The sequence below is a fragment of the Passer domesticus genome, chromosome 3 (genome assembly GCF_036417665.1).
Source record: "Passer domesticus isolate bPasDom1 chromosome 3, bPasDom1.hap1, whole genome shotgun sequence".
Classification (NCBI taxonomy): domain Eukaryota; kingdom Metazoa; phylum Chordata; class Aves; order Passeriformes; family Passeridae; genus Passer; species Passer domesticus.
In genome coordinates, this window is record NC_087476.1 from 119,584,562 (window position 1) to 119,597,364 (window position 12,803).

A 12,803-nucleotide genomic window follows, 5' to 3' on the forward strand; every position below is an offset into this window, starting at 1 on the left:
ATGGATGATTTAAGTCTGTTGAAGCAGATTGTTAGATTGTGTGATTGTAAAATAGCTTTTTTGGCACTTGTTGCTGTAGGACTAAGGGTCAGATTCTTTCTCTGCCTTGCACTGGAGATGCATCAAAACTTGTGTGGTCTGACTGCTGTGGGTTGGGAGCCTGTTCCATTTTTGTGGGTAGCTGTGCATGTGGCTTTTGGGGACAGGTCCTGTAGTTGCTGGTAAATTCCTCCTTGCTGCTTTAAAAGGAAGTACACAAAAACAGGAGGTGGCTTTGGCCTCAGGACTGTGGCACTGCAGTTATTAAGAAGGGCCTTTCCATGTTTTTCCCATGCTTTCCTTCAGTGGATTCAAAAGGACATTAGCTAAAAGCATAAAGAGAAATATAATTTTGTTTCTCTGAAGGTAGAGGATTGAGGAGGGCGTTTGCAACATTCCTTTAGAGCTAATAGTGATTCAAAGTTAACAGTCACATAATATGTATGCAAAACACTTCCATGTAGAGAATGTCAGTGGCATTTTTTGGACAGAATGACTCCAGATTCTTCATTCAGCTGACTTTCACCTCCAGCAGGGCTGTCACTATTTAGTAAAAGCCTTCTACAGTGCAGGAAATGTACCTGTGAGGAAGGCACAAAGTGTGGCAAGGTGTGGTGTTCAAAATGAGTTTAAAGTGCTGGAACACACTTCATTTAGCATTGGTAGGCAAAGGGGAAGGACAGGATCCTCTCTAGTGCAAAACACATCTTTGCTTGGTGTGGATTAACAGTTTCTCACTGTTAGAAATTTGGGATTTTTAGTGTGAATCTTAGGAAGGGAAAGAAGTGCTATTACAATACTTCATTTAGTCAGGAGGCCTTCTCTCACTGCCCTGCTGCCTTTTCAGAATGACTTCCAGTGTCAGGCAAAAATACCATGGAGGCATGGAAGAAAGTGGAGTGGATTTATTTGCAGTAGTCTTTGTTAGAGAAAACCTCCTAATTTTCCAGGAGGAAATGAAGTTCACACACATTTCCTTCACAAAAAGGTAGGGTTGTTTTTTTGTCCACCTTGAGATCTGAATGAAATATTTATTCCCAGTTGGCAATGTGTGACAAAGCATACCTTTGGTGACAGGCTGCAAAAGGGATTAATCATCTGGTGAATTTATTAACAGCAGTAATAAATTAGAGCTCTCAGGGATCCTCAATGATTTTACTAGCCTGAATTTAAAAGTCTTTGAATGGTGTAAGTGAATTGCAAGATAATACTAACTAGAGACATTTGGTCACAATTGAACTTGTGCTTCTCAAGCTATCAGTTGTTTACTGGTCTGGACCAATGAAGTGCTAAAAGCTAAATACTGTAAAATGTTAAACTTTGATGAAAGATATGAAGACAGAAACTGTTTCTTTTGCCAACACTGTGGTCAACAGCAGTGCCCTGACCTGATTACTTAAGCTGATGTTTTTCCTAAATCTGTCATGAATCAGTAATTATCAAGTTTTGCAATACTCAATGATTCTCTTGTGAATAGCAAAATTATTTGTTATTGTAGGTTGGTATTTTTTGAAAAGAAGTGTTCAACTCTTGCATCTGCAGCCTCTATATGGTATGCTTGGCTTTTTTTTTATTTTTTATTTTTTGCCTGGAGAACTGTGGAATGCCACAACAAATCTCCTGAAGAGTTGTACAAAATGTGAGGAGAATTCAATCTGGTCTCATCTGGAAGTGACCCCTCTGGTGTCTTATAAAATAAACTTTGGTGTCAGCGTGTTTTTCCAGTCATGGTTGGAAGATTTCCAGTACAAGTATTTAGTTATGGGGCTTGACTTGTAGGGCTTCTAATAGGAAAAGGAACTTGTACAACATATTGTTTTTATTAGTGGGTTGTTCTCATAGCAATTTAATATGGCAGTGCCAGAAAAAATTCCCTTTTGCCTTGCACCAAGTGCCATGCAGTTGTGTGAGGTGGGTGTGCATGGGGACAGAAGTGGGACCAGGTCCCTGAATGAGGCTGGAAATTCAATCCATGCTTCCCAAGACTGTGGTGGCATAATACCAACAGCTGGCCTTGGAGCCCTAGTAATCCTTGCAGCCTGGCAGAGTTTTCTGAGAAATAAGAGACCAGAATTAGGGGAACTTATAAGGTAAGTGAGAGGTGTGGTAAGTGATGCATTGTCTGTTCAGTCGTTTCAACAGAAAAGGTGGGATGGCAAAACCTCTGTGTGGGGCTTATTTGGTGCATGTTTTGGGCTCTGTCCATGCACATCTGTGGCTTTTCCCCGTGGAAATTGACTGCACTTCAAGCCATGTGTGAGGGCACTGTGGAGCTGCCATCCCTGGATCCTTGGCCAGGGAATGCCACTGAGGATGTGGTGAGTGGGACTGTGCTCTGCCCTGGCAGCAGGCAAACAAGAACGTGCAAACAAGCAAATCTAAATGCAAATGTTCACATCTAACACTGGTGGAGATTTATCCTAATGATAGGGGAGTTGATAGCAGGAAAATGGAAAAGAAGAAAAAAACGAGGAAATTTGAGCCATCCAGTTATTTTCGGGTGAAAATTGCTTAACTTAGATTTGTGGTTTTAAGTAAACGTGCACATTAAAAGAATGCTGACCTTTAAAAACGTGAGTTCAGATGATTTGCGATTGTTGCATATACACTTACAGGCAGCAGAAAATACCATAAGCCTGTGAGACTGGGAATGCACCATGGAAACAAACAGCACCCTGGCAAAATAAAGAGATGTTTCCTCAATGGAGCTCCATTGAAAAGCTCAGCAGAGTTCCTTCTGAACCCTGCGGGAAGGGATACTCCAAACTTCTCAAAGAGAAATGCACACCGAAGTGGGGAATTAAACGGTATCACCGTGCTTTGCTGTAAAACAAAGAAGGCTTTTAGGAGAGTCTTGAGTCGAAGTGGTAAGTTGTGGATCCATTGTGTTGGAATGCGATGAAACTCATTCCTCTGGGAGATGAGGAAAAGGATGTAGAAATGTAGTGCTGCCCTCCAGTGGCGGCAGGACGGGGTTTGTCCCCAGTGCTCGCAGGATGTTGGCTGGAAGGCAAACAGAAACGGGCAAATATTTCCGAAAGGACTCGGTAGTTACAGTTCAAATGTCAGGGCAGCAGTGGAGAAGAGGGGATGTGAGACACAGTCGAACTTGCCCTAATCTGGAAGTGCTAAACTGGTGGTTTGTCCAAGGTTATTCTCAGCAGGGGAAAGAACTCTTCCCTGCATGTTACTTCTAGTTTGCAAAGTCTTCTGCTCTAGTTCATGAAGGAAGGAGTTCCTGGATGAAATGGGCCAAAATTATGAATTGTTTGAGACTCAGCTTAAAAAGGGGGATAATGTCTTTGTGGAGAGTGCCAGCAGAGTCTAACATATGCAATTAAACTAATTTTCTTCTTGCTTAAACTGTAGTAATAACTCCCCTCCACACCCCTTAAGTCAGTTTGCCTCTTTAACATGGCATGAAAGAGAAAAGAATAAGTTTTATAAGTCATGTAGCAAGCTGCTACCTACAAACACTGTGTCCTGTGTGAGGCTTCAGCAGTTGCCTTTCCAAAGCAATTACCAGTCCCTCTATGATATTAGGGAAGCACAAGTAGCAGAATATTAGGGAATGCCTACAGAATGTCTTTCCTTGTGGTCTTAGCAGCAGCAGGGCTGCTTAGTGAGGGTTAAACTTTTCTGTCCTGGTGTTTTCTGAGACTGCTGCTCTATCTTCATCTTCTGTGCAAAATATGGTTTCTGTTTCCATTTGGTTAAAGTTGTGTAAGACAAATTCAAGAAAAGAATCTGAGTCTGGCAAGACTAGGAATCCTAAATACAACCACTTGTCTTAAGGTTCAGGTTCTGGGAATACCAGAGAGTTTCAGATTCTCAGAGTGCACCACAAGGGAATCTGGGGCGGGCTGAGATGACAATGGATACGTGTGAGGGGAAAGAGTGAGATCCAGAGGGGAAGGGTATGAAAGGCTCTTGTTGAAAAGTTTCTTTGTGTGTATTAATATCAGTGTAGATGAAAGGAGAAGTAAAGATAACATTGATGGCAAAGAGTTTTCATCAATGTTTGTTGCCTGTGCAGAGTCTTCAAAGGCCCAAATGAGAGGGAGGACTTCTGCTGGGGAGGTCAGTGTACTAGGCAGAGTCTAAGGAGCACTGATGAATCAAGCTTCCCTTTATCCATGCTTATGGGGCACATCTCCTTCCTGTTCATGTTTCCTACAGTCTCTTTTGTTCTACTCTTCATGAAAGCAATGCTGCTTGGAAGACAAAGATCAGTTTTGGTGGGTGCAGAAGCCCTGGAAGTGTGGACTGACCTATAAACATACACGTACCTGCACACAGAGAACAATTTCAGCTGTGTGAGGGCCTTTCTGGTGGCACCTGCTCTGTTTCCATGGCTTCTGCAGAGGCTTCTCTGTAAGCTGCACAAAGCAGGTGCTGCAGGTTATCTCTGGGATTAGGAGTTAGAAGGAGCCCCTCTGAACACGGACCCAGGAGATCATGGTGCTGGAGTCCACAGTCAAACACCTCACTCCAGAAAATCCTGTTCTTCTCTAAGTTGCTGTGAATGAGGCAAAGTCTTTTCCTTGGTGGGCCGATGTTTGACTCATCTCCATGGCTGTTCCCCTCCAAAGGATACTCCTTTCTATTAAGGTAAGATTGTGGCTCAGTTCCATTGGTCAGAGTATTCTTTGGTCTGTCCTGAATCTTATTGAATTCAGAGGCTGACTGTAGTATCTGATGCTGGTTTTTGATGTAAAGAGATGTAGATGCTCTGCAGAAGCTGCTTAGTGATTTTATAGACACTTGGAGGCAAGTTGGATGGAAACTTCTATCCACTTTCAGGGATCACTGAGTCCAGTTAGTCAGTTATGGGCAGGGAGTAAAATATCATGTCAATTTGTATAGATGTTACTTCATATAGATGTTAACTCATAATCCACTACACTGATGGGCATGTAATATTCTTATAATGACAGCCTGAGGCTTTAAACCTTATCAGACTTTTGAGCATAGAAGATTGGACTGAAGCACACGACAGCTGAAGCTACTACATATGAAACAACAGTGAAACAGTAATTTGTTAATATTTTGTTACATCTGTACCTTTATGTGGGATATTTTGTCCCACATCACACAGTACAACATATCCAGGAGTAGGTGTTGTTTTCCTGAATATTTTGTTACATCTGTCTCTTTATGTGGGATATTTTGTCCCACATCACACAGTACAAGTTTCCAGGAGTAGGTGTTGTTTTCCTTGCTTTTCCCATCTGTCCCATCCCCGTAACCCCACCTGGCTCTCCAGGGTTCAGTGTTGTCCTTGTGTTACTTTGGTTCAGTGCTTCTCATTTAGGTTTTAGTTCAGCAGGTAGTGTGGGATATCTCAAACAGAAGAAAAGCACTCCACACTCAGGGGAGCCAACAACTGCTCTGTGCTCAGGGCCATCTTCACCTTTCATCAACCTTGCAGAACTGCTCTGAGGCTGCAATGTGAAGTAGTTTCTGACTCCTCTGCTGTCTGTTTTATTTTGTGTGAGATACAATGTGTGTCAAGGATGTTCCCCACACTACCTGCGAGGTTAATTTGCTTGAGAACCACACTTGCAGCATCCTTCAGGCCCTGGATAGAAGACAGAGCAGTTGGATCTCAGGAAGTTCCTGCTGCCCTGTAGCTACAGAGCCAAGAACATCACTTTGCTTCCCAGCACAGCCATTCCCTCTGCTGCTCCAGGGGGAGTGTAACCCCTGCAGAGGAGCTCTCTGCCGGTTCAGCAGCGCAGAGCTGCGAGCAGCAGGAGCCAGGAGCTGTTTTCTGACGGGCTTGGCAGACCCCCACAAACACCAGGTATCTGTCGAACTGAATTTGCCAGTTCCTCCCGCTGCCCTGGGGAGCTTGTAAGTTCCTTGAGCCTCATTGCTGCCCACATGGAAGTTACAAGACGTGACAGCTCTGCCAGCAGGGCTGGTAAATTCCAAGAAGCCCAGATACTGGATTCACAGAAATTACAGCCTTGCTGACCACACTGGTCGAAGCAGAAATGTTTTGGAGTTCCGTGAGCCATAGCTGTTTCTCCATGTAATTTCCAAGTTCCAGTTGTGCCTCTGCGTAAAGCGCTTTGGCACAGGCAGCCGGAGCTGTCGTTGGCTGCAGTTGCAGCCAGCACAGTGCACAAGCAGCTCTTGGAGCCCTTGCAGTGCTGATGGCTTCTCTGCAGACCTTCTAAACCTGGTGCTCTCTGGCCAGGCTGATGTGGAGCACGTCCCTCCTGTTGATTTAGCAGCTTCGGGGATGGGATAGAATCTAGCACATCACTAATGGCCTTGTGCTTTTATTGGAGCCTAAAATGAATGATTTAGGAGATTATAAATTCTGCTTCTCAACCAGCAAGTTTAGAAACCTCTCTGCAATATCTTGATGTGGAGGGAGATTGGAAGTAAAGTCAAATTATCAAATAATGAGATTATGGTGTTTGTGATTTTTCTGCAGAAATATTTAGATGACATTTTCTAAATTCTGCTAGTGTTTTCCTCTGGTGAGACATCAGACGTGATGGATTTAGATGGCAAAGAGGGGGGGTTTTAGTTTTATAAAGTCAGGGTAAATTGGCTAAAACCATGTCTTATCCTTGTGTTTTGTCTCTCAGAATTTACAAGTACCCTATCAACTGTAAGGTACTGCACTGAGAAAGGAAAAACACTCCAGTTTTCTTAAAATATCTGACATTTGGAGAATTTGTTAGAAAAAAACCCATAAAAGTGATGAACTTTTTTTTTAGTGGATAGTGGGCTTTATATTACATCAGCTATTTGGATCAAAGGGTTCTAAATAACCTTGATGTCTTTCCCCTTCATGTTCTGTAGACACAACTGAGTTAGAAACAACTTTTTTCCTAATGTGTAAAATGTACAAGTTGCATCTTGCCGCTTCATGACACTTGGAGCCTGGACTTTGCAACTTTAACATTCTTTCAGCATTGTTTTTTAGGGGTGTAGCTGTAAATGTGAGTGTTCATCTACAATATACATTGATGAGAACCAATATAATATGTGATATATATTTAAAAATAACATGGCTGCCACAATAGATTGGAAAATGGCAGGAGGAAAAAAAAAAGTTTATATTTAGTATTTATATAGTGTATATACCAAATAAGCAGAATAAGAAAATTTTATCCAGATGTGATATTACTTATGTCTGTGTACATTACCACCCAAAACTGTGTCTGTGTCATCAGGCAAACAACAGTAATGATGGAAAAGGAGATTTCTGGTTGGATCTGCATTTCCAGTGCCTTCCTTTGTGCTCCCTTTGCAAACACGAGCAGTTTTGCTCCGAGGGTATCTCAGTACGGTGGGGAGGTCAAAGAAGCTGATCAATCATAGAAAATATTCTGGAAATGCTTCCCTTGGTAGCTGACACATGGGTTGTTAATCATTCCCCTTTCCCTGAAAAAGGGAGCATGGCAATATATCTTTATGTCAGAGCAGTTTTCTGTGTGCAGGGCCTCTCACTCTGGCTCTGCACAGCACAGGAGTTGTGCCAGTGTGGCGTCTTCCCTGCTGATGTAACTCTTCCTTCAGGATGTTGTGGGCAGCTCCTCTTCTGGGTGCCTGCTCTGCACATGTTTTTTCCATTATATTAGTAGCAAAGTGAACTGGCACTTGTGAATTTTCTTGCACCCTGCCCCCCACCTTTGACTCTGCCTCTTGTAATTAGGCATTGAATAGAATTTGCTGGAAGGAGCAAGAGGGCAGATTCTGCTGATTTAGAGGTTGGCCTTGATGTGTGTGACTCTAAAGTTAATTTTGTCAGATCCATTGATGAATAAAACTTTCCTCATGTTTTCCCTTTTTGTTTAAAGTTAACTCCTATTTTATAACCTTATTACTCACCTTGTATATATCTCAAGTATAATGGTTTCAGCTGCTACGAGAGTAATTAAACTTCAAAGCTTTGTTATTAAAGACTCAGCATGGACACCCCAAAGCAGAAGAATTTGCAGTTAAGACTTTACAAATCCATCCTTAACAAGTCCGTAGTGAGTAGGGATTATGTAGCACAGGAATAGCATTTTCTGTATGGAGGATCCTTGCAAAATCTGAACACAGTGAACTGCATGGAGTACAGTACACAGCTGAATGTTCCAGGATTATGATTTTGGGATTTTCTGTATTTCTTTTAATAGATATGGCTTTGCCTTGAAGGGCGTAGCTGAATATAATTTCAGATAAGCAGGACTCTGCAGTCCAGGATTTTGCCTTGACAGTCATGTGTAAAAAATGTTAGTTGATGTTTCATTCCAAAATAATGAACAAAAGCCTTGATTCTGTTCTTAGATCTGGGTTTATGAATCATCAAAAAGTGCATTAACCTATGTGTGTGGGTGGCTAAACTGCAGCGTGTGCCCCGAGCTGTTGCTCCATCAGGACTGTGGAGTCATCCAGAAGGGTGGACAGCTTTGTGCTCTTCCCTGTCTGTGCTGAGGAATGGGACAAGTGGGAGGAGGATTAACCAAGACTGGGAGCCCGTGGACCTCCGTGCTTGTTCCTCAAAGCCTGCAGCCTGCAATGGGCATCTCTGGAGCACAGCCCTGGGTGTAACTGATTGCAGGAGCCTGATGGAATCAATATGGCATCTGAACATTTCCAAGCATGCAGTCAGGGGACAGGGGGGCTGTCATTTAGAACATCCTTTACTTGCTGAGATACTTGAGCCAAAATTCAGAGGATGTGTAAAGTTATCTGGAAGTCTTCTTTGGGTCCTTAAAGGAGGAATTGCAGATTCTCTCTTTTGGTACCATAACCAGTTTCACCACAGTCACCTTATTTTCTTTCCTCATTGCCAAGGCTTCCTCCCCCCACCAATGTTTTGTTGTTTCTGTGTTACTTCTCCCATTTAAAGCAGGAATTGTGGAATAGTGTGGTGAAATTTATATTATTTTTGGGAGGAATTACTGTTTTTCATATGCACACTCAGTTAATAGATTTTCAACTAAGGTAAAGCTTGAAGGAACCCGTACTGAGCAGAGGTACAAAAAGAATCTCCATTACTACATGTAGTGAATCTGCAGAACTCCTACCCTCAGGCATTATGGATGCTGCAAATTAGATGGGTTTGGGGGAATATTGGACAGGTTTGTGAAAAAACAAATTTTTAGGGATGCTAAATGCATGGAAACATATGTGCTAGGGAGTTCATGAGCTACAAATTGTTGGAGAGCATTTGGGGAAATACCACTGTGTTTACCTTGTACTTGCACCTTGTTTTAGTTGCTGCCAGGTGAATTAGTTGGATCTTTGGTCTGTTATCATTAAGATAAATTTTGTTGTAGGGAATGCCCTACCTCAGATAATTTTTTGTTTGTATAGAGATTCCTAGGAAAAACCAGTCTGGTTTCTATTGCTTCAAAAGCAGTGACAGCAGAAGGGGAGATTAAACACATTAGTATTTAATTTATGCCTTATCAAATGCTTCCTCCTTGTTTTCTCTTCATTTTTCTCCCAGGTCATCCTGCTGTAAGCAGATGTGGTGCTCTGTGGTTGAAGTGCAGCATCTCATCTGCACACCCTTCTCTGGCAGAGGCTGAACCAGGGAGTGGCAGCAAGCAATGGAAAGGTACCTTTCCTCCTAGGGAGGCCAAGGAGTCCCAGGGCAAGAACTGGTGAATAAGGGAAGTAAGGAGAAATACAGTTAATGCCATTTTCTTGTGGCTCTCACTGCAGGCTGATTGGACAGTCGCTGAACTGGGATAGAAGTGTGAGAGGGGAGGAAAAAATACGGAGGAGTAAATGGTCCCTTTTTTGCCTCTATCCTTTTTCCAGAGAGGCTTCAGTGAGGGAGCTCTGAAGCTGGCCATGAGCACTCAGCAGGGAGGAGGGAGGCAAAAAAGTTGTGGAAAAACCAAGTGTGAGGACCCCATCACCTTCTGCAACACTCTGCCCTGACATTTCTCTGTGAAATGTCATTTTCAAGTGGCGTTTCCAACCACACATCTTTCTGTTTACGTTTCTTCCCATCTTTCTGCAAATCCTCCCTGGAGAATGCATGGACATTACCGGGGTTCTGAGAAGCCTGGTGGTTTGTTTTCCCTGCGAAGCTGTTCCCCTCCCTCCCTGAATCAGCTGCATTCCCTCGGGAATGCTCCTTCCTCCCCCTTTGCTGCCGTGATCTCTTTGGGCTGTGGCTGCTCTCAGCCGTGTGCTGCAGCAGCCGTGGCTCTTCTCTGCTGCAGCAAGTGCTGCCTCCTGACACTGCCTCCCCTGGGGGATCATTAGCAGGGTGGAGGCTCTTTACTTTCCTAGAAACAGGAAGAGAAGAAGAGCCTGAGAGATGGGAGGCCTAAACAATCTAGAATTAGATTACAGTATGAACTCCATGACATCAGCTCCCTTCAGTCTTCCCACCCATTGCCTTTCTCACGGCATTTCTGCTTAGGCTGATCAGCATCTGAAGATATCCATAATAAAATGCTAATTATTTTATGGTCCACAGGGCCAGAGCTGCCAGTCCCACTCCCCAAAATTGACAAGGAGTATGGGGAGCTGCTCCATATGTTGAACCACACAGGTAACTGCATTCATCTAACAGGCCAAAATTCAGAGCACTTCAGAACTACTGTCAAGTGATATAGTCACCTTCAAGCCTTGTAAATTTAAATAAAACCTACAAGGAGTAATGAGGTTTTTTTCCATCCTTTCACTGCTAGCTCCTTTCTACAGCAGTTATTTCTCACACTTTGTGTGTGCTTGGTCTATGGAACTGTGCCATTCACTCATGAATGATGTGCTGGATGCATTTTTGGCTGTAGTAAAGGTCAAAATAAGTAAAACAATAAATAAAAATGTTTGGTGTATTTCCCCTTTAATACAACTGTTTAAAAATTATAGGCAATAGCAGGGAAAAAAATTAGTGAAACACCAGTGTTTCTAAGTCTTGGTAGCCTTGAATTATTTTTCCAAGGAGAAAAAAAAGGGGCTGAGGAACCACTTTGGTTTCCTTTGCAGCCTTGGTGCCAGCTGGAGACAATGCAGATCTCCATGTGCAGGAATCCAGGTTCTGTATGGATGTTGTAGGTCCCAGTTCCATGTGCTCCCAGACAAACCAAGGTGTGCATTCTCCAGAGGGGCTGGAATGAGTTCAGAGTCACTGCAGAGCTGCAGTGCTGTGAAACTGGCACTTACCTTTCCAACCTTGCAGACAATATCTGCTTACTCAGGCTCCTTGTCTTGCTCCTGGAATTCCTCTTGCCCCCAGCCATGTTTCCTGCCTCTGGAAGGTGCTCCATGTCTCTGCACGTTTGGAGGCACCTCCAGACACTTGGGATATGCAAATTCCTCTCTCTGGGGAATGGTTCACTCTGGATTTAACCTGTGCACCTGTGCCAACACTTCTCATCTCCAAATACATGGATTGAGGATCTGAATACCCATTTAACTTCCTACCAATGGAACATAATGAAACACGCCTTTGGCTAAAAAATGCTGACAATTTGTGGGATGGAGATGAGTTCCAGATCCTCATTCTTATTCAAAGCTTGTGGCCAGACTCATGTCTGTGTAGAAGAAATGGGTAAAACTCACGTGGAGACAGCCAGGAGGTTGCATTTAGTTTTTAAGCTTCAGGTCTGAATAGGAATAATGAATAAAACAATGTCTTTGACTCTGCTATGTGCTAATTATGTTCTGAGACATCCCCATGCCCCTCAGAGAGCCGTGGAGGTGATGTTCTGTCTGTCAGACAGCAGGTGAGATTTGCAAGGTTGCCTTTTGGAGCAGTTGATACCAGCAGGTTCTGTGATAGAGTTGGTATCTTGCTGCTTCCTTCAGCTTCAAGGTCACAAATTCACATGGGCTGGGATGCTCAGAATGGAGATACAACATATCCCTGGATGTACTGGAGGCTCCAGGTGCTTTGCTCTGGGCCAGTGCTTAGCTGGAAAGCTGCTGTGAATAGAAACTGTGTTGGTGAGGGCTGTGCTCTGCAGGTGAGGCTCAGATTTCTTTTGGAGACACAAAGAGACATAAATGTCTGTCAAATTTATATCTTGCACTTGCCCAGGTGTCACACCCATTGAAATGAGATAGCTTTGTTCAGTCCCTGAGGGAATTGTTGCATGTTAATGTTACACGCTGCCCTTTGCTGTGCTCCAGTTCCATGTGGCTTCTGCTCCATCAGCAGACAAAGGCTTCTTCTCTGTTCTTCCATTTCATACATACAAATCCACAGGTGTATTTTTGTGCACATATTATAATAATACAAAGCAGATTGTAAATAATTTTGTAATACTTTGAAACAATTTTAAGTAATTTGGAAATCCTTTGGACAGAAGTGACTCTTGCCATTATCACTGTCTTTACATTTTAGGTATGTCTTGTAAGTCTTGTATGAAGAGAATACTTTTTTGAAGTAATCACCTGAGGAAAGGACAAAACTCTTTTCCTTCCATTTTTTTTCCTCCCAATCTGGTTCTAAATCTGGCAGCACTCTAATCTGGGAAGGAGTGAGGTGTCCCACTCAACAGCACCAGTACATTTAGATTTCCCCCTTGAGGTAAGGCTCTGTTTTTAAGCTCTCTGTAGGAGAGCTGTCAGGGTTTTGGTGGGATGACATTTAGCTCCTGTGTCACCACCATAATATTGCAGCTGTTCCTGCTGGGAACTCCTGGATGCTTGTTTAGATGCTGAAGGCAATGCATTAGGAACTGATGGTGAGTGATTATTATCCAATCAGTTCCTGATGCAGTATCTGCGACATCAAAACTCTGCAGTGGTTTTGGTTGCCATTTTTTAAAGTTTAAACTTCG

The 12,803-nt window shown here is 43.1% G+C and overlaps 2 long non-coding RNA genes across 2 annotated transcripts in view; both read left to right on the forward strand.

Moving 5' to 3' along the window:
• The window catches only part of LOC135297734 (uncharacterized), a 130,973-nt gene that overhangs the window by 68,497 nt on the left and 49,673 nt on the right, over positions 1 to 12,803 (forward strand). The window lies entirely within an intron of this gene.
• Positions 911 to 10,447, forward strand: LOC135297738 (uncharacterized). Its single transcript, XR_010359663.1, has 5 exons — positions 911 to 1,027; positions 2,655 to 2,906; positions 4,219 to 4,650; positions 9,506 to 9,616; positions 9,823 to 10,447. It is a non-coding gene; the product is annotated as an uncharacterized LOC135297738 (long non-coding RNA).